Source organism: Macaca nemestrina, unplaced genomic scaffold (assembly GCF_043159975.1).
Source record: "Macaca nemestrina isolate mMacNem1 unplaced genomic scaffold, mMacNem.hap1 Scaffold_50, whole genome shotgun sequence".
Lineage (NCBI taxonomy): Eukaryota > Metazoa > Chordata > Mammalia > Primates > Cercopithecidae > Macaca > Macaca nemestrina.
The window spans coordinates 490,682-513,081 of NW_027257686.1; the positions used below are offsets into that span (position 1 = coordinate 490,682).

General features: G+C 55.8%; 2 long non-coding RNA genes across 2 annotated transcripts in view; both read right to left on the reverse strand.

Moving 5' to 3' along the window:
• Positions 1-12,943, reverse strand: part of LOC139361443 (uncharacterized) — a 286,740-nt gene extending 273,797 nt beyond the window's left edge. The window contains exon 1 of the long non-coding RNA XR_011619005.1: positions 12,483-12,943. This is a non-coding gene — a long non-coding RNA (uncharacterized lncRNA). The remainder of the gene's footprint in view (positions 1-12,482) is intronic.
• On the reverse strand, positions 37-10,891 carry LOC139361442 (uncharacterized). The gene is made up of 2 exons (XR_011619004.1): positions 10,393-10,891; positions 37-332 (listed from the first exon to the last, which is right to left on the reverse strand). It is a non-coding gene; the product is annotated as an uncharacterized lncRNA (long non-coding RNA).
• Positions 12,944-22,400: the final 9,457 nt, after the last annotated feature.

Genomic DNA, 22,400 nt, shown 5'->3' on the forward strand with positions numbered 1-22,400 from the left:
CATTTGCTGAATAAATGGAAGGAATGGGTCCAACTATCAAGTGCAATTTCTTTAGTGTTCGAATTTTTGAACATAATGTACAGTCATAATGAGGTGTTCCTTTGGAACTTTACAATGGAAAAGATAATGCACATATGAAAATTTGTTACTTAGACTGTTATGGCTGGTGTGTTTTCCCTCTGCAGTCCCATATACAGAAAAAGCAAAGTCATGAACAGAAGACTATTAGGAGAGGATGAAATAAACAGGCCTTGTTGTTGTGCTTTTCTGTTTCCTGTTTGTTTGTTGTTATTTGTTGTTTTCTGTTTATCTCTGATAGTTTGGAGAAATTTCTGAAAGGAAAACAAATAAACTTATTTTTTTCTGATTTAAGACCAAATTTTAAAATCTATATCACATCTCTACTTATCTCTTTTACAAAGTTCAGTTTCATTTGCATTCATTTTCTTCTTAGTTAGAATTTCTAATATGAAAAAATCATTTTTAAATTTTAATCTTTAATGATCTATTGTTCCTTAAAGTGGTTTAAAGTCCTTAAATATGTTTTGCTTTTTATTTTACTTATATGTTCTTTCTAGATTATCAGGTAGAAGATTTAGTGCTTTTTTATATTTTTGTTTTTTTTCTAAAAATTTATTTGAAATTAGATATACCTCCAATTCCTCTTTTAAATTTATTTTCGGAAACTTTACGTGTCTAAATTTATTAATTTACCTATTGTTTTCTCTTTAACCTCAGGAATACTTAATGATGGGCTTAGTGGTTTCTAAATATATGAAAATTTTTGTTGTTGTTGGCTTTGAGGTTGAGAAAACACAATATGATATTGATTATTTAGAATGTATTGATTATTCTCTGTCTATTTTATGAGCTACTTTTGAAAGCATAACAAAATGTATATTCTTTATTTGTTCAATATACATTTGTATAGTTTTAGATAAAGTTTATTGATCATGTTATTTATACCTTTTTTGCTTTTTTACTTTTGTCCCTTCAACATTACTAACCAGTTTACTAATAGACTAGTTAAAACATATTTTCTAACTATTTCTCCTATACTATGTGTTTAATTTAAAATTTCAAAGTTATACATTTATTTATGTTAAAGATTTACATAGCTTCTTATCAACTGTTCTTTACAACTGTTCTTTGTAAAGTCATTTTTGATATCCTGTGATTTTCCCTTTAAGTGGTGTTGAAGGGAAATAATAAAGCAACTCAGACAAGGTGATAAGAACCAGAAGACAGACGTAAGTCAATGCGTCAATTTATTTTGAAATTTAACTACACAACAGCAAGAAAAAAAAGTGTTGTAGATCAGCAACAACAACAGAAAAAAATAACAGAAAGTGAGTCTCAAAAATTTTAAGTTTTCACACACACACATACACACACACACACATACACACACACACACATACACACACACCCCAATCAAAACAGCTATGGAGCATAGGAAACAACATAAAACAACTAATGTTTAAAATACAGTGATTGTTCATGTAAAGGCAGATAGAAGAAGATTTTGAAGCAGAAATCCAAAATTTCATGATAGTTCTAGACAAAAGGAAAATAAAATGCAAAGTGGATACTCATCAGTCTCAGAGAAAAATTGGGAAAAAATTGTGTATCAGAAATTAAGATTAAATTACAGTGTTCCTCAGACAGGGCATGAATTAATTGAAAATATAGTGTTAGAAATAGGGGATAGAAACAAACCTAAGAGAATAAAACAGAATTAAGGATGTTATCAAAAGAATTAGGAATAGGTGTGGAAGATAAGATATGCAAAGAGAATCTGGCAGAGGTGTAATTGGAGTAACTTATTTCCTTCATTTTTTTTCTTTGAGGAAATATGAAACATTGAAATAGAATTAATTTTAAGACTGTAACAGTCTCATAAACACACACAGGCACACATGTACACACATGCAGACACACACACACACACACTTCCTTGAGATAAAACAAAATTTGAATTTACATGTTGAGAGGCACCTATCATACACCTGAACGTTTTGGCCCAGAGACAAAATTCAAAAATATATTGTAACAAAAATTAAACCTTAAAAATTATGTGGTGTGTGAATCTTCAAGTGTAAAGACCAAGTCACTTACAAAAAAAAAAACAAAAAAAAAATCAAGTTGATCTTAGATTCAAGCCCCAGATCCACATCAGGCCCCAAGTCAACACCAGTGCCCCAAATGGACCTCATGCCCAGCATGAACAACAAGCCACAGGGAGACGTCAGTCCCCAGATAGATAGTCCATAGATGAACATCCAGCCCCGGGTAGATACCAGGCCCCAAGTTTACTTCAGGCCCCAGAGGGACACCTAAGCCTCAGGTGGACACCAAACTCCAAGTAAACATAAGGTCCCAGCTGGACATCAGTCCTCAGCTGGACATCAGTCCTCAGCTGGACACCAGTCCCCAGGTGAATACTTGGTCCCTAGCCGAACATCAAACCTTAGAAGCACATCAGTTCCCATGTGGACAGAAGGCCCAAGTGGAGATCTAGACCCATGAGAAACATCAGGTCCCTGAAAGACACACAGGCTCAGGTGAGCACCAAGGCCCTTGATGGAAATGAGGCCCCACATAAAAATCCAGGAGCCAGGTTGGTATCACATCCCAGGTGAATTTCGGACACCTGGCAAACATCAGACCTCAGGTGGACACTAGACTCAAGGTGTACATCAGGACCCAGGTTGATCTCCAGGCCCCAGATCAACACCAGGTAATAGGTGGACATCAGGCCACTGGAGGATATGCAGGTGTCAGGTGAATATCTAGCTCTAGGTGGACCCCCCCAGGCCTCAGGGAGACATCAGGGACCAAGTAGTCACCCATGCCCCAGAAGAATATCCTGGACACATGCAAACAACAGGCCCCTGAGGCACACTTAGGCCACAAGTAGACATCAGGCCTGAGGTGGACATCAGGCTCTAGGTTGACACCAGGCCCCAGGTGGACAACAGGCCCCAAGTGAACTCCAGGTCCAGCTGAACATCAGTTCCCAGGTGGTCTCCCAGACTCCAGGTGGAAATCAGGCCCCAAGTGGACATTAATCTCAGGTGGATAAAAAGGCCCTTGGTGAACATCAACCCCCAGGTTTACACCCAGGGTCCAGGTGAACACGAGGCTTCAGATGAAAACCAGGCCCAAGGTGGACATAGGCCCCTGACAGACCATGGGTCTCAGGTGTATAGCTAAGCCCCAGGTTGCTACCAGTTTCCAGGAGAATATCCAGGCCTATGAGGACACTCAGACTCCAGGTGGATATAGGCCCCAGGTAAACACCAGGCCCCAGGTGGACATCAGGGGTCAAGTGGACACACAGGTTCCAGGTGTATATCAGGCCCCGGGTATATACCATTTTTCTGGTACATGTGTACATCAGGCTCACAGGTGGACACCCAGGCCCCATATGGACACCAGCCTACAGGTGAGCATCAGGCTCCAGGAGGATACCCAGGCTTTAGGTAGCTATCAAGCCCTAACAGGACACCAGGCCCCAGGTGGGCATCAGGGCCCAATTGGGCATTCAGGTTCTAAGTAGACACCCAAGCCTCAGGTAGCATCAGGGCCAAGGTGGATACTAGACTCTAGGTGGACATCAGGCCCTAGTTGGACATTAGGCCCTAGGTAGACACCTGGGACCCTGGTGACCATCAAGTCCCAGATTAACTCCAGGTCTTAGGTGAACATCTGGTCCCAGTTGGATATCAGGCCCCAGGAGCACATCCGTCCCCAGGTGGATATCAGCTTTCAAGTTGACATCAGGCCACAAGTGGACACTGGGCTTGAGGTGTACATCAGGCCTTGGGTGGACACCCAGGCTTCAGGTGTACACGAGGCTCAGGTGGAAATCAAGGCACAGGTAACACCATGCCCTAGGTGGTTACCTAGGCTTCAGGTGGACATCAGACCCCATGTGGACACCTGGGCCTCAGGTGGTCATCAGGCCCTAGGTGGAAACTCAGGCCCCAGGTGCACATCACTCTCCAAGTGGACACCCAAGACCCAAGTTGATACCCAGGTTCCAGGTGGGCACTGGGCCCCAGATGAACACCAGGCCCCGGGTGGGGCTCCAGGTGGACATCAAGCCTCAGGTAGATAGTCCTCAGGTGGAAATAAGGGCCCAGTTCGACACCACACCCTGGGTGGATACCTAGGTCTCAGGCGGATGCATAGTCTCCAGCTGAACATCAGGTTCCAGGTGGACACCCAGGCCCTAGGTGAACACTGGGTCTTAGGTGGACATTAGGCCCCAAGTGGACAACCAGCCTTAACATGGACATCAGGCCCTAGGTAGACAGCAGGTCCAAAGTGCACATGAGGCTCCAGGTGAACACCGGTCCCCAGGGCCACCCTTGTACCCAGGTGAACACCAACACCAATTAAGACATCCACCTCCACTTGGACATCATTCCCCAGGTGTGTACCTAGGTCCTATGGGAGCACCAGGCCCCAAGTGAGTATATAGATCCCTGGTGGCCATTAGGCACCAGGTTGACACCCAGGGCTTAGGTGGACATGAGGCCCCAGATGAATGCTAGTCCCCAGATGGATAAATAGTACCCATGTATACATGAGGTCCAAGGTTCATACTTAGTCTTCAGGTGAACACTAGGCCCCAGGCAGACACCAGACCCCAGGTGGATACCAGGCCCTAGGCAGACACCAGTCTGCAGGTAGACAGCAGGCCCCCAAAAGGACATTATGCCCATTATGTCCCAGGTTGACACCTAGGCTCCAGGTGGACACTAGGCTACAGGTAGTTATCTATGCCCCAGGTGGACATCAAGCCTTAGGGGAATTCCTAGTCACCATCTGAACATCAGGCCACAGGTGGATGCCCAGGCTCTTGGTGAATATCAGGTCTCACATGGACATCAGGTCCCAGGTGAACATCAAGCCCCAAGTTGATACCTAGGTTCCTGGTGAACATCAGGACCCAGGTGGCACTCAGGCCCTAGAAGAACACTCAGGCCAAAAGTGGAAATCAGAACATATGTGGACACTCAGGGCCCAGGTGGCTACCAGGCCCCGGGGGAAAACTCCAGGCTCCAAATGAACAACCTGGCTCCAGGTTCCAGGTAGACACTGGAATCCAAATCAGCACCAGGGCCCAGATGGACACCCAGACCTGAGGTGAACATCAGACCCCAGAGGGTGGCCCGAGGTGGACATCAACCCCCGGTGGATACCTAGTCCCCAGGTGGATATCAGGCCCCAGTTTGACTTCAGTCCCTGGGTAGATACCTAGGCCTCAGGTGGATATCTAGTCTCTAGCTAAACATCAGGCTCCAGGTGGACCCAGGCCCTAGCTGACTGGGGACTAGTGTTCATATGGGGCCACATGTCCATCTGGGCCCTTGGTGTCAACTTGGAGCCTGATGTACATCAGATGCCCAGTGTTCATTTGTAGCCTGATGTCAGCCTGGGAGCTGGTGTTCGCTGGAGGGCTGAAATCCTCCTGGTGCCTGATGTCCAACTTGGAACTTTGTTTCCACCTGGAGACTGATGTCCACCTGGGACCAGATGTCCAACTGGAGCAAGATGTCCACCTGTAACCTAGAACTTCACCTAAGGCTTGATGTTCCCCAGGGCCTATGCATCTACCTAGGGACTTGTGTCCAGGTGGGACCTGAGGTCCATCTTGGGCCTGGAATTAACCTGGGAGCTGATGTCCACCTGGGGCCTGGGTGTTCCCAGGGACTTGGGTCCATCTGACCCCAGTAAACATCAGCCTGGGGCCTAGTTGTCCATTTAGAGACTGGAGTTTTCACTTAGGCCCTGAAGATCACCTGGTACCCAGGTGTCCACCTGGGACGTCAGGCACTAGGTGTACGCCCAGGCCCCAGGTGAACAGTAGGCCCTAAGAGAACTCCAGACCATATTTAAACATCAAGTCCCAGGTGGATGCCCAGGCTCCATGTATACACCAGGCCCCAAGTATACAGTGGATGCCACCTGAACATCAGCCTCAAAGTTGACACCCATACTACAGGTGGATATCAGGCCCCAGGTGAATACTTATTCTTCAGGTGAACATAGGTCAGAGATGGACATCAGGCCTCAGGTGCACGTCTGGCTCCAGGTAAACATCGGGCCTTAGGTGGATACCCAAACCCCAGGCAGACATCAGAGGCCAAGTTGACACAAAAAATTCCCAGGGGTGTCACTTCCCAGTGGACATCCAGGCTCCAGGTAAATACCCCAGCCCCACTATAAGCGTAACAACCATACTGAGAAATGGTAGGTCTAAATACCATCATGCTCATTGCACACAAAAGGATGCTTAGCTATTTTATTCAAAATACAACTTCATTTATCACTCTGAGCAGCAATGTGCAGAGAAGAAAAGAAAAACCAGGCCTCAAGGAATCCATCCAAAATCACTTAGATATGATAAGGGACAGAAATCCCCAAATGAAATGTTATAGTTGACTTAGAATAGTCTTTAAATCCCATTAATTTTCTTACACGTTTGATCCAAAGCATTATTTCCAGACACTGAACCTAGAAAGAATTATTTAAGACTAGTAGTCTTGTTCCAGTCTGGATCCCACACTGTTGAACATCTGTAGGTACTACACCACATTATACATAGCACTGGCATGACCTGTGCATTTAATTTTCTAATACTTGTTCATCTCTGGCATACTTTATGTGTGTGTGTATATATATATACACACACACACACACACACATATACACACACACACATATATAACATATATGACATACATACACACAAGTACACACACACAAAGTATATAAGGGTAGGATAGTATAATTGTGCAATAACGTTTTTGTGAAAGTGGTGCAAAGTGGATTGCTTTGGCGACCTGCTGGAATGTGCCTCCATTGGCAGAAGTAAGGCTTTCAAAACTAGTCTTTCTCATTTTTCTCTAGCAACCGGGAATATTAATAATTGAAGATGTGTTGGTATAAAAATAATCATAATAATCACAATAAAGTGGTGTTAATAATTATATCACAAGATATAATAGACATTATAGATATTATGAGATATCAAAAAAAGTCATAAAATCTTTGAGATGATTGACACGTTCAATGCGGCCCCTTGTGCCTCCCTGCGGCGCCTCTCTAGCTGGGTTCTTAGCGGTGCTCGCCCTGCTCCACCTACTCATCCCAGGTTCCTGCGCCCCTGGAGTGGTGCCATGGGAGTGAGGTTCTTTGCCGCGGCCCTAGACAAGGACAATGAGGAGGCCGTGCACGTGGAGTCTCCGCGGAAAGGCTGGAATCTGGGCAGGAGAATTCGCGTACCCGCGCAACCTCATCTGCAAGCCTTGATCACTGCCCGGTGCCTGCTGCACCCTGCGAGCTCCGCGGTGGTGGAGCCAGGCCGACACTTCAGGCTCTCGGACCTACCTGCGGACCCTCTGTCCTTTGTTTTGACCGTGGGACCTAAGCTTCAGCTGGCCCACGGTTCCTGAAATTTGCTGACGATGGGCCCGCGTCTGGGACTGGGTCCTGGGCCTTGTGCTCTGGCCGCCGCGTCATCAGGGTCGGGTCTCCTCAAGGTGCTGCTGGCGATGCAGGATGCAAGGGCTCGGGCTCTGCTTGGTCGCCTATCCCTCCGAACCTCGTCACCTTCCATCGTGGCCACCACGCTGACTACAGTCAGCCGTGGTCTGCAGAATTTCTGGGAAACCTCCGGTGCAAAGGAGGCATCACTCACATCCACTTGCGAAACCGGGGCCCAGCTGTTGGTGACCCAGCGCTGGCGCTGTCTTTCTTACCCAGGCTAGTGGGGTTCCCGCAACCCAGGGATAAGGGATGAGATTTCAACGGCTGCGGAAGGAACGCATCTCCTCACGTGATCGAAGCCTTGGCAATCCCAAAGTGAAACCGCTGCGAAAACGGTTGACAAGCGGACACATGACCCAGGCACAGACGCAGAGGGAGGCTCACCAAAGACAGGCCGACATGCAAGACACCGTTTTCTGGCGCATCGGGCACATTTCTCCAAACACACACACACACACACACACACACACACACACACACACACACCCCAACCGACAGAGAGAGGGCAAGAAACTCACAGAGTGTGAGAGACAGACAGAGAAGCGAAAATGGGAGACACACAAACACATACACATAGCGACAGTCCTACAGCAGTGGAACAGAAACAAACACCCCCAGGCAGGCGCTGAGGCTACGGGGTTCGGCTCTCGAGCAGAACGACCCTCGGTTGAGAGAGCAGAGCAGCCCACTGGCCCGCAGGCCGACCCGTCTTCCAGATCCCGGGGCCACGACTTTCGGGGACACTCACCAGAACAGCGTCCGGGCGCCTCTGAGGCTGGGATGCGGCGCTGCTTCCCCCGGATTCCGCCTGTGCTTTCAACATCTTGCGCAGCCCTATGCCACGACTCCTGGCATCCGGAGACGGTCCTGTCGACCCCGTGGAGAGGTCAGGCTGGAGCCTCGAAGCCCCGCCACGCAAGCACTGCCAGGGAGGGCTCCTGTTTGCCAGGCCTCAGGGCGTGATTGCTCTGACAACCGTGGGAACCACTGTGACACAAGAGCCAGCGCTCGCCACTCGCGAATGCGCATTGGCTGGGCCGCCCCGCGCTCCGCTGCCGGCAGTCAGGCTGCGTCCCCTTTTAACGACGGTGGCCGCTGGGCGCCAGGGGCTCTCCTGCTGCAGCCTTGGCAGCGGCTGCATCCGGGGTCCAGTAGGGGGCCGCGTGGGAGAGGCGGCCGCGGCCGGCGTCCCAGGATCAAACCCCAGGAGTCCCGTCTTCAGGACCTCCGTGAGCCGATTTCCATCGGGGGAGGGGGAGCTTCAGGGCGCCTGCCGGGGTCAGGTCACGAATCCCGGCAGATCCGATTCTGGACCCCTCCGGGTAAGAATGGATGGTCTCAGGCCATGGACTGAGGCAGGCAGGGCCTGGCTGCAGCCCACAATGATCCCATGGGCCTCAACGCTCGGAGTCAGCTGAAAGTTCACTGAACCCTGAGCCCTCTGCCTCCCTCCTTTGAAACAGCAGTGCCCTGCGGGGATACTGAAGGGCCTGGGACCTAGCCGCGGGCCAAAAGTTTCAGGGGGTCAGTCCACCCAGGAGCAGAGGGGAGTCTCATTCTCAGGAATGAGACTGGATGTGCAGAGGAAATGCGACCAGCACCTGTCCCAGAAGGCAAGGACTTGTCTTTCAAAGGGGGAGGGGGGCAGAGGGCTCAGATGCATCAGTGACCTTTCAGTTGACAGCGCAGCCTTGTGGCCTGTGGGATGATGGTGGGCTGCAGCCAGACCTTGCCTGCCTCACTAGATGTGCTCAGCCCATGCTTTCTCACCCGGAGGCTCCAGAATCGGATCTGAAGCGGAGTCCTGAGACGCAGCAGGCGCCCTGAAGCTCCCCCTCCCCCGGTGGAAATCGGCTGAAACCCAAGCAGGTTTGCAGAGAGAAACAATCATGACAGGGATCTCCAGAAAGTGTCTCCCTGATGGACTGGGAAGTGATCCTTCTGGAAGACATCCAGCCAGCCCAGGAAGCATCTAAGCCCCGGAGAAACAGGGGATACACAGCCAGAGGGAGGACAGACCAGAGGCCAGAGCCCAGGCGGGGTAGAGCACCGTGCCACTGCCAGGGGCTTCATCAGAGGGGTGCCAAACGGGTGGCTTGTCCAGTGAGGCCGGCGTTCCAGTGACCGGGATTATGGCCATCTCCCATTCTCGGCTTCCTCTTTCAGCCTGGGTCGTGGTGTGGCTTGTTTTTTCAGAGAAGAGCCCTGAAAAGATCCAAGCCTCTTCTGTGATGTGGGCCTCCTTCTCTCCTGCCGGACAATGAGCTCCCGTGCGGCTTTTGTCCGTGGCTGGACTGTGTTCGTCTTGATCTCAGAAGAGAGGCCGCACGGGATGGCGATGAGATTTCAACGACTCCGGGAGCAACGCATCTCCTCACGTGGTCGAAGCCTTGGCAATCCCAAAGTGGCACCGCGGGGACAGCGGTTGACAAGCGGACACATGACCCAGGCACAGACGCAGAGGGAGGCTCACCAAAGACAGGCCGACATGCAAGACACCGTTTGCTGGCGTATCGGGCACATTTCTCCAAACACAAACACACAAACACACACTCACACACACACACCCCAACCGACAGAGAGAGGGCAAGAAACTCACAGAGTGTGAGAGACAGACAGAGAAGCGAAAATGGGAGACACACAAACACATACACACACCGACAGTCCTACAGCAGTGGCACAGAAACAAACACCCCCAGGCAGGCGCTGAGGTTACGGGGTTCGGCTCTCGAGCAGAACGACCCTCGGTTGAGAGAGCAGAGCAGCCCACTGGCCCGCAGGCCGACCCGTCTTCGAGATCCCGGGGGCACGACTTTCGGGGAGACTCACCCGAACAGCGTCCGGGCGGCTCTGAGGCTGGCATGCGGCGCTGCTTCCCCCGGATTCCGCCTGTGCTTTCAACATCCTGGGCAGCCCTATGCCACGACTCCTGGCATCCGGAGACGGTCCTGTCGACCGCGTGGAGAAGGCAGGCTGGAGCCTCGGAGCCCCGCCACGCAAGCACTGCCACGGAGGACTCCTGTTTGCCAGGCCTCAGGGCGTGGTTGCTCTGACAACCGTGGGAACCACTGGGACGCAAGAGCCAGCGCTCGCCACTCGCGCATGCGCATTGGCTGGTCCGCCCCGCGCTCCGCTGCCGGCAGTCAGGCTGCGTCCCCTTTAAAGGACGGTGGCCGCTGGGCGCCAGGGGCTCTCCTGCTGCAGCCTTGGCAGCGGCTGCATCCGGGGTCCAGTAGGGGGCCGCGTGGGAGAGGCGGCCACGGGCGGCGTCCCAGGATCAAACCCCAGGAGTCCCGTCTTCAGGACCTCCGTGAGCCGATTTCCATCGGGGGAGGGGGAGCTTCAGGGCGCTTGCTGGGGTCAGGTCACGACCTCCCGGCAGATATGATTCTGGACCCCTCCGGGTAAGAATGGATGGTCTGAGCACATGGACTGAGGCAGGCAGGGCCTGGCTGCAGCCCACAATGATCCCATGGGCCTCAACGCCCGGAGTCAGCTGAAAGTTCACTGACCCGTGAGCCCTCTGCCTCCCTCCTTTGAAACAGCAGTGCCCCGCCGGGATACTGAAGGGCCTGGGACCTAGCCGCGGGCCAAAAGTTTCAGGGTGTCATTCCACCCAGGGGCAGAGGGGAGTCTCATTCTCAGGAATGAGACTGGATGTGCAGAGGAAATGCGACCAGCACCTGTCCCAGAAGGCAAGGACTTGTCTTTCAAAGGGGGAGGGGGGCAGAGGGCTCAGATGCGTCAGTGACCTTTCAGTTGACAGCGCAGCCTTGTGGCCTGTGGGATGATGGTGGGCTGCAGCCAGACCCTGCCTGCCTCACTAGATGTGCTCAGCCCATGCTTTCTCACCCGGAGGCTCCAGAATCGGATCTGAAGCGGAGTCCTGAGACCCCAGCAGGCGCCCTGAAGCTCCTCCTCCCCCGGTGGAAATCGGCTGAAACCCAAGCAGGTTTGCAGAGAGAAACAATCGTGACAGGGATATCCAGGAAGTGTCTCCCTGATGGACTGGGAAGTGATCCTTCTGGAAGACATCCAGCCAGCCCAGGAAGCATCTAAGCCCCGGAGAAACAGGGGATACACAGCCAGAGGGAGGACGGAGCAGAGGCCAGAGCCCAGGCTGGGTAGAGCACCGTGCCACTGCCACGGGCTTCATCAGAGGGGTGCCAGACGGGTGGCTTGTCCAGTGAGGAAGGCGTTCCAGTGACCGGGATTGTGGCCATCTCCCATTCCCGGCTTCCTCTTTCAGCCTGGGTCGTGGTGTGGCTTGTTTTTTCAGAGAAGAACCCTGAAAAGATCCAAGCCTCTTCTGTGATGTGGGCCTCCTTCTCTCCTGCCGGACAATGAGCTCCCGTGCGGCTTTTATCCGTGGCTGGACTGTGTTCGTCTTGATCTCAGAAGAGAAGGCCGCACGTGATGGCGATGAGATTTCAACGGCTCCGGGAGCAACGCATCTCCTCACGTGGTCGAAGCCTTGGCAATCCCAAAGTGCAACCGCGGGGAAAGCGGTTGACAAGCGGACACATGACCCAGGCACAGACCCAGAGGGAGGCTCATCAATGACAGGCCGACATGCAAGACACCGTTTTCTGGCGCATCGGGCACATTTCTCCAAACACAGACACACGCACACACACACACACACACACACACACACCCCAACCGACAGAGAGAGGGCAAGAAACTCACAGAGTGTGAGAGACAGACAGAGAAGCGAAAATGGGAGACACACAAACACATACACACACCGACAGTCCTACAGCAGAGGCACAGAAACAAACACCCCCAGGCAGGCGCTGAGGCTACGGGGTTCGGCTCTAGAGCAGAACGACCCTCGGTTGAGAGAGCAGAGCAGCCCACTGGCCCGCAGGCCGACCCGTCTTCGAGATCCCGGGGGCACGACTTTCGGGGAGACTCACCCGAACAGCGTCCGGGCGGCTCTGAGGCTGGGATGCGGCGCTGCTTCCCCCGGATTCCGCCTGTGCTTTCAACATCCTGGGCAGCCCTATGCCACGACTCCTGGCATTCGGAGACGGTCTTGTCGACCCAATGGAGAGGTCAGGCTGGAGCCTCGGAGCCCCGCCACGCCAGCACTGCCACGGAGGGCTCCTGTTTGCCAGGCCTCAGGGCGTGATTGCTCTGACAACCGTGGGAACCACTGGGACGCAAGAGCCCCCGCTCGCCACGCGCGCATGCGCATTGGCTGGTCCGCCCCGCGCTCCGCTGCCGGCAGTCAGGCTGCGTCCCCTTTAAAGGACGGTGGCCGCTGGGCGCCAGGGGCTCTCCTGCTGCAGCCTTGGCAGCGGCTGCATCCGGGTTCCAGTAGGGGGCCGCTTGGGAGAGGCGGCCGCGAGCGTCGTCTCAGGATCAAACCCCAGGAGTCCCGTCTTCAGGACCTCCGTGAGCCGATTTCAATCGGGGGAGGGGGAGCTTCAGGGCGCCTGCTGGGGTCAGGTCACAACCTCCCGGATGATGCCATTCTGCACCCCTCCGGGTAAGAATGGATGGTCTGAGCACATGGACTGAGGCAGGCAGGGCCTGGCTGCAGCCCACAATGATCCCATGGGCCTCAACGCCCGGATTCAGCTGAAAGTTCACTGACCCGTGAGCCCTCTGCCTCCCTCCTTTGAAACAGCAGTGCCCCGCCGGGATACTGAAGGGCCTGGGACCTAGCCGCGGGCCAAATGTTTCAGGGTGTCTGTCTACCCAGGAGCAGAGGGGAGTCTCATTCTCAGGAATGAGACTGGATGTGCAGAGGAAATGCGACCAGCACCTGTCCCAGAAGGCAAGGACTTGTCTTTCAAAGGGGGAGGGGGGCAGAGGGCTCAGATGCGTCAGTGACCTTTCAGTTGACAGCGCAGCCTTGTGGCCTGTGGGATGATGGTGGGCTGCAGCCAGACCCTGCCTGCCTCACTAGATGTGCTCAGCCCATGCTTTCTCACCCGGAGGCTCCAGAATCGGATCTGAAGCGGAGTCCTGAGACCCCAGCAGGCACACTGAAGCTCCCCTTCCTCCGGTGGAAATCGGCTGAAACCCAAGCAGGTTTGCAGAGAGAAACAATCGTGACAGGGATCTCCAGGAAGTGTCTCCCTGATGGACTGGGAAGTGATCCTTCTGGAAGACATCCAGCCAGCCCAGGAAGCATCTAAGCCCCGGAGAAACAGGGGATACACAGCCAGAGGGAGGACGGAGCAGAGGCCAGAGCCCAGGCTGGGTAGAGCACCATGCCACTGCCACGGGCTTCATAAGAGGGGTGCCAAACGAGTGGCTTGTCCAGTGAGGCCGGCGTTCCAGTGACCGGGATTGTGGCCATCTCCCATTCCCGGCTTCCTCTTTCAGCCTGTGTCGTGGTGTGGCTTGTTTTTTCAGAGAAGAGCCCTGAAAAGATCCAAGCCTCTTCTGTGATGTGGGCCTCCTTCTCTCCTGCCGGACAATGAGCTCCCGTGCGGCTTTTGTCCGTGGCTGGACTGTGTTCGTCTTGATCTCAAAAGAGAGGCCGCACGGGATGGCGATGAGATTTCAACGGCTCCGGGAGCAACGCATCTCCTCACGTGGTCGAAGCCTTGGCAATCCCAAAGTGGAACCGCGGGGAAAACGGTTGACAAGCGGACACATGACCCAGGCACAGACGCAGAGGGAGGCTCACCAAAGACAGGCCGACATGCAAGACACCGTTTTCTGGCGCATCGGGCACTTTTTTCTAAACACACACACACACACAACACACACACACACACACACACACCCCAAACGACAGAGAGAGGGCAAGAAACTCACAGAGTGTGAGAGACAGACAGAGAAGCGAAAATGGGAGACACACAAACACATACACACACCGACAGTCCTACAGCAGTGGCACAGAAACAAACACCCCCAGGCAGGCGCTGAGGTTACGGGGTTCGGCTCTCGAGGAGAACGACCCTCGGTTGAGAGAGCAGAGCAGCCCACTGGCCCGCAGGCCGACCCGTCTTCGAGATCCCGGGGGCACGACTTTCGGGGAGACTCACCCGAACAGCGTCCAGGTGGCTCTGAGGCTGGGATGCGGCGCTGCTTCCCCCGGATTCCGCCTGTGCTTTCAACATCCTGGGCAGCCCTATACCACGAATCCTGGCATCCGGAGACGGTCCTGTCGACCCCATTGAGAGGTCAGGCTGGAGCCTCGGAGACCCGCCACGCAAGCTCTGCCACGGAGTGCTCCTGTTTGCCAGGCCTCAGGGCGTGATTGCTCTGACAACCGTGGGAACCACTGTGACGAAAGAGCCCCCGCTCGCCACTCGCGCATGCGCATTGGCTGGTCCGCCCCGCGCTCCGCTGCCGGCAGTCAGGCTGCGTCCCCTTTAAACGACGGTGGCCGCGAGGCGCCAGGGGCTCTCCTGCTGCAGCCTTGGCAGCGGCTGCATCCGGTGTGCAGTAGGGGACCGCTTGGGAGAGGCGGCCGCGGGCGGCGTCCCAGGATCAAACCCCAGGAGTCCCGTCTTCAGGACCTCCGTGAGCCGATTTCCATCGGGGGAGGGGGAGCTTCAGGGCGCCTGCTGGGGTCAGGTCACGACCTCCCGGCAGATCCGATTCTGGACCCCTCCGGGTAAGAATGGATGGTCTGAGCACATGGACTGAGGCAGGCAGGGCCTGGCTGCAGCCCACAATGATCCCATGGGCCTCAACGCCCGGAGTCAGCTGAAAGTTCACTGACCCGTGAGCCCTCTGCCTCCCTCCTTTGAAACAGCAGTGCCCTGCCGGGATACTGAAGGGCCTGGGACCTAGCCGCGGGCCAAATGTTTCAGGGTGTCAGTCTACCCAGGAGCAGAGGGGAGTCTCATTCTCAGGAATGAGACTGGATGTGCAGAGGAAATGCGAGCAGCACCTGTCCCAGAAGGCAAGGACTTGTCTTTCAAAGGGGGAGGGGGGCAGAGGGCTCAGATTCGTCAGTGACCTTTCAGTTGACAGCGCAGCCTTGTGGCCTGTGGGATGATGGTGGGCTGCAGCCAGACCCTGCCTGCCTCACTAGATGTGCTCAGCCCATGCTTTCTCACCCGGAGGCTCCAGAATCGGATCTGAAGCGGAGTCCTGAGACCCCATCAGGCGCCCTAAAGATCCCCCTCCCCGGTGGAAATCGGCTGAAACCCAAGCAGGTTTGCAGAGAGAAACAATCATGACAGGGATCTCCAGGAAGTGTCTCCCTGATGGACTGGGAAGTGATCCTTCTGGAAGACATCCAGCCAGCCCAGGAAGCATCTAAGCCCCGGAGAAACAGGGGACACACAGCCAGAGGGAGGACGGAGCAGAGGCCAGAGCCCAGGCTGGGTAGAGCACCGTGCCACTGCCACGGGCTTCATCAGAGGGGTGCCAGACGGGTGGCTTGTCCAGTGAGGCCGGCGTTCCAGTGACCGGGATTGTGGCCAACTCCCATTCCCGGCTTCCTCTTTCAGCCTGGGTCGTGTTGTGCCTTGTTTTTTCAGAGAAGAGCCCTGAAAAGATCCAAGCCTCTTCTGTAATGTGGGCCTCCTTCTCTCCTGCCAGACAATGAGCTCCCGTGCGGCTTTTGTCCGTGGCTGGAATGTGTTCGTCTTGATCTCAGAAGAGAGGCCGCACGGGATGGCGATGAGATTTCAACGACTCCGGGAGCAACGCATCTCCTCACGTGGTCGAAGCCTTGGCAATCCCAAAGTGGAACCGCGGGGAAAACGGTTGACAAGCGGACACATGACCCAGGCACAGACGCAGAGGGAGGCTCACCAAAGACAGGCCGACATGCAAGACACCGTTTTCTGGCGTATCGGGCACATTTCTCCAAACACAAACACACAAACACACACTCACAAACACACACCCCAACCGACAGAGAGAGGGCAAGAAACTCACAGAGTGTGAGAGACAGACAGAGAAGCGAAAATGGGAGACACACAAACACATACACACACCGACAGTCCTACAGCAGTGGCACAGAAACAAACACCCCCAGGCAGGCGCTGAGGTTACGGGGTTCGGCTCTCGAGCAGAACGACCCTCGGTTGAGAGAGCAGAGCAGCCCACTGGCCCGCAGGCCGACCCGTCTTCGAGATCCCGGGGGCACGACTTTCGGGGAGACTCACCCGAACAGCGTCCGGGCGGCTCTGAGGCTGGGATGCGGCGCTGCTTCCCCCGGATTCCGCCTGTGCTTTCAACATCCTGGGCAGCCCTATGCCACGACTCCTGGCATCCGGAGACGGTCCTGTCGACCGCGTGGAGAAGGCAGGCTGGAGCCTCGGAGCCCCGCCACGCAAGCACTGCCACGGAGGACTCCTGTTTGCCAGGCCTCAGGGCGTGGTTGCTCTGACAACCGTGGGAACCACTGGGACGCAAGAGCCAGCGCTCGCCACTCGCGCATGCGCATTGGCTGGTCCGCCCCGCGCTCCGCTGCCGGCAGTCAGGCTGCGTCCCCTTTAAAGGACGGTGGCCGCTGGGCGCCAGGGGCTCTCCTGCTGCAGCCTTGGCAGCGGCTGCATCCGGGGTCCAGTAGGGGGCCGCGTGGGAGAGGCGGCCACGGGCGGCGTCCCAGGATCAAACCCCAAGAGTCCCGTCTTCAGGACCTCCGTGAGCCGATTTCCATCGGGGGAGGGGGAGCTTCAGGGCGCCTGCTGGGGTCAGGTCACGACCTCCCGGCAGATCCGATTCTGGACCCCTCCGAGTAAGAATGGATGGTCTGAGCACATGGACTGAGGCAGGCAGGGCCTGGCTGCAGCCCACAATGATCCCATGGGCCTCAACGCTCGGAGTCAGCTGAAAGTTCACTGACCCCTGAGCATTCTGCCTACCTCCTTTGAAACAGCAGTGCCCTGCGGGGATACTGAAGGGCCTGGGACCTAGCCGCGGGCCAAAAGTTTCAGGGGGTCAGTCCACCCAGGAGCAGAGGGGAGTCTCATTCTCAGGAATGAGACTGGATGTGCAGAGGAAATGCGACCAGCACCTGTCCCAGAAGGCAAGGACTTGTCTTTCAAAGGGGGAGGGGGGCAGAGGGCTCAGATGCGTCAGTGACCTTTCAGTTGACAGCGCAGCCTTGTGGCCTGTGGGATGATGGTGGGCTGCAGCCAGACCTTGCCTGCCTCACTAGATGTGCTCAGCCCATGCTTTCTCACCCGGAGGCTCCAGAATCGGATCTGAAGCGGAGTCCTGAGACCCCAGCAGGCGCCCTGAAGCTCCCCCTCCCCCGGTGGAAATCGGCTGAAACACAAGCAGGTTTGCAGAGAGAAACAATCATGACAGGGATCTCCAGAAAGTGTCTCCCTGATGGACTGGGAAGTGATCCTTCTGGAAGACATCCAGCCAGCCCAGGAAGCATCTAAGCCCCGGAGAAACAGGGGATACACAGCCAGAGGGAGGACAGACCAGAGGCCAGAGCCCAGGCGGGGTAGAGCACCGTGCCACTGCCAGGGGCTTCATCAGAGGGGTGCCAAACGGGTGGCTTGTCCAGTGAGGCCGGCGTTCCAGTGACCGGGATTATGGCCATCTCCCATTCTCGGCTTCCTCTTTCAGCCTGGGTCGTGGTGTGGCTTGTTTTTTCAGAGAAGAGCCCTGAAAAGATCCAAGCCTCTTCTGTGATGTGGGCCTCCTTCTCTCCTGCCGGACAATGAGCTCCCGTGCGGCTTTTGTCCGTGGCTGGACTGTGTTCGTCTTGATCTCAGAAGAGAGGCCGCACGGGATGGCGATGAGATTTCAACGACTCCGGGAGCAACGCATCTCCTCACGTGGTCGAAGCCTTGGCAATCCCAAAGTGGCACCGCGGGGACAGCGGTTGACAAGCGGACACATGACCCAGGCACAGACGCAGAGGGAGGCTCACCAAAGACAGGCCGACATGCAAGACACCGTTTGCTGGCGTATCGGGCACATTTCTCCAAACACAAACACACAAACACACACTCACACACACACACCCCAACCGACAGAGAGAGGGCAAGAAACTCACAGAGTGTGAGAGACAGACAGAGAAGCGAAAATGGGAGACACACAAACACATACACACACCGACAGTCCTACAGCAGTGGCACAGAAACAAACACCCCCAGGCAGGCGCTGAGGTTACGGGGTTCGGCTCTCGAGCAGAACGACCCTCGGTTGAGAGAGCAGAGCAGCCCACTGGCCCCGCAGGCCGACCCGTCTTCGAGATCCCGGGGGCACGACTTTCGGGGGAGACTCACCCGAACAGCGTCCGGGCGGCTCTGAGGCTGGCATGCGGCGCTGCTTCCCCCGGATTCCGCCTGTGCTTTCAACATCCTGGGCAGCCCTATGCCACGACTCCTGGCATCCGGAGACGGTCCTGTCGACCGCGTGGAGAAGGCAGGCTGGAGCCTCGGAGCCCCGCCACGCAAGCACTGCCACGGAGGACTCCTGTTTGCCAGGCCTCAGGGCGTGGTTGCTCTGACAACCGTGGGAACCACTGGGACGCAAGAGCCAGCGCTCGCCACTCGCGCATGCGCATTGGCTGGTCCGCCCCGCGCTCCGCTGCCGGCAGTCAGGCTGCGTCCCCTTTAAAGGACGGTGGCCGCTGGGCGCCAGGGGCTCTCCTGCTGCAGCCTTGGCAGCGGCTGCATCCGGGGTCCAGTAGGGGGCCGCGTGGGAGAGGCGGCCACGGGCGGCGTCCCAGGATCAAACCCCAGGAGTCCCGTCTTCAGGACCTCCGTGAGCCGATTTCCATCGGGGGAGGGGGAGCTTCAGGGCGCTTGCTGGGGTCAGGTCACGACCTCCCGGCAGATATGATTCTGGACCCCTCCGGGTAAGAATGGATGGTCTGAGCACATGGACTGAGGCAGGCAGGGCCTGGCTGCAGCCCACAATGATCCCATGGGCCTCAACGCCCGGAGTCAGCTGAAAGTTCACTGACCCGTGAGCCCTCTGCCTCCCTCCTTTGAAACAGCAGTGCCCCGCCGGGATACTGAAGGGCCTGGGACCTAGCCGCGGGCCAAAAGTTTCAGGGTGTCATTCCACCCAGGGGCAGAGGGGAGTCTCATTCTCAGGAATGAGACTGGATGTGCAGAGGAAATGCGACCAGCACCTGTCCCAGAAGGCAAGGACTTGTCTTTCAAAGGGGGAGGGGGGGCAGAGGGCTCAGATGCGTCAGTGACCTTTCAGTTGACAGCGCAGCCTTGTGGCCTGTGGGATGATGGTGGGCTGCAGCCAGACCCTGCCTGCCTCACTAGATGTGCTCAGCCCATGCTTTCTCACCCGGAGGCTCCAGAATCGGATCTGAAGCGGAGTCCTGAGACCCCAGCAGGCGCCCTGAAGCTCCTCCTCCCCCGGTGGAAATCGGCTGAAACCCAAGCAGGTTTGCAGAGAGAAACAATCGTGACAGGGATATCCAGGAAGTGTCTCCCTGATGGACTGGGAAGTGATCCTTCTGGAAGACATCCAGCCAGCCCAGGAAGCATCTAAGCCCCGGAGAAACAGGGGATACACAGCCAGAGGGAGGACGGAGCAGAGGCCAGAGCCCAGGCTGGGTAGAGCACCGTGCCACTGCCACGGGCTTCATCAGAGGGGTGCCAGACGGGTGGCTTGTCCAGTGAGGAAGGCGTTCCAGTGACCGGGATTGTGGCCATCTCCCATTCCCGGCTTCCTCTTTCAGCCTGGGTCGTGGTGTGGCTTGTTTTTTCAGAGAAGAACCCTGAAAAGATCCAAGCCTCTTCTGTGATGTGGGCCTCCTTCTCTCCTGCCGGACAATGAGCTCCCGTGCGGCTTTTATCCGTGGCTGGACTGTGTTCGTCTTGATCTCAGAAGAGAAGGCCGCACGTGATGGCGATGAGATTTCAACGGCTCCGGGAGCAACGCATCTCCTCACGTGGTCGAAGCCTTGGCAATCCCAAAGTGCAACCGCGGGGAAAGCGGTTGACAAGCGGACACATGACCCAGGCACAGACCCAGAGGGAGGCTCATCAATGACAGGCCGACATGCAAGACACCGTTTTCTGGCGCATCGGGCACATTTCTCCAAACACAGACACACGCACACACACACACACACACACACACACCCCAAACCGACAGAGAGAGGGCAAGAAACTCACAGAGTGTGAGAGACAGACAGAGAAGCGAAAATGGGAGACACACAAACACATACACACACCGACAGTCCTACAGCAGAGGCACAGAAACAAACACCCCCAGGCAGGCGCTGAGGCTACGGGGTTCGGCTCTAGAGCAGAACGACCCTCGGTTGAGAGAGCAGAGCAGCCCACTGGCCCGCAGGCCGACCCGTCTTCGAGATCCCGGGGGCACGACTTTCGGGGAGACTCACCCGAACAGCGTCCGGGGCGGCTCTGAGGCTGGGATGCGGCGCTGCTTCCCCCGGATTCCGCCTGTGCTTTCAACATCCTGGGCAGCCCTATGCCACGACTCCTGGCATTCGGAGACGGTCTTGTCGACCCAATGGAGAGGTCAGGCTGGAGCCTCGGAGCCCCCGCCACGCCAGCACTGCCACGGAGGGCTCCTGTTTGCCAGGCCTCAGGGCGTGATTGCTCTGACAACCGTGGGAACCACTGGGACGCAAGAGCCCCCGCTCGCCACGCGCGCATGCGCATTGGCTGGTCCGCCCCGCGCTCCGCTGCCGGCAGTCAGGCTGCGTCCCCTTTAAAGGACGGTGGCCGCTGGGCGCCAGGGGCTCTCCTGCTGCAGCCTTGGCAGCGGCTGCATCCGGGTTCCAGTAGGGGGCCGCTTGGGAGAGGCGGCCGCGAGCGTCGTCTCAGGATCAAACCCCAGGAGTCCCGTCTTCAGGACCTCCGTGAGCCGATTTCAATCGGGGGAGGGGGAGCTTCAGGGCGCCTGCTGGGGTCAGGTCACAACCTCCCGGATGATGCCATTCTGCACCCCTCCGGGTAAGAATGGATGGTCTGAGCACATGGACTGAGGCAGGCAGGGCCTGGCTGCAGCCCACAATGATCCCATGGGCCTCAACGCCCGGATTCAGCTGAAAGTTCACTGACCCGTGAGCCCTCTGCCTCCCTCCTTTGAAACAGCAGTGCCCCGCCGGGATACTGAAGGGCCTGGGACCTAGCCGCGGGCCAAATGTTTCAGGGTGTCTGTCTACCCAGGAGCAGAGGGGAGTCTCATTCTCAGGAATGAGACTGGATGTGCAGAGGAAATGCGACCAGCACCTGTCCCAGAAGGCAAGGACTTGTCTTTCAAAGGGGGAGGGGGGCAGAGGGCTCAGATGCGTCAGTGACCTTTCAGTTGACAGCGCAGCCTTGTGGCCTGTGGGATGATGGTGGGCAGCCAGACCCTGCCTGCCTCACTAGATGTGCTCAGCCCATGCTTTCTCACCCGGAGGCTCCAGAATCGGATCTGAAGCGGAGTCCCTGAGACCCCAGCAGGCACACTGAAGCTCCCCTCTCCGGTGGAAATCGGCTGAAACCCAAGCAGGTTTGCAGAGAGAAACAATCGTGACAGGGATCTCCAGGAAGTGTCTCCCTGATGGACTGGGAAGTGATCCTTCTGGAAGACATCCAGCCAGCCCAGGAAGCATCTAAGCCCCGGAGAAACAGGGGATACACAGCCAGAGGGAGGACGGAGCAGAGGCCAGAGCCCAGGCTGGGTAGAGCACCATGCCACTGCCACGGGCTTCATAAGAGGGGTGCCAAACGAGTGGCTTGTCCAGTGAGGCCGGCGTTCCAGTGACCGGGATTGTGGCCATCTCCCATTCCCGGCTTCCTCTTTCAGCCTGTGTCGTGGTGTGGCTTGTTTTTTCAGAGAAGAGCCCTGAAAAGATCCAAGCCTCTTCTGTGATGTGGGCCTCCTTCTCTCCTGCCGGACAATGAGCTCCCGTGCGGCTTTTGTCCGTGGCTGGACTGTGTTCGTCTTGATCTCAAAAGAGA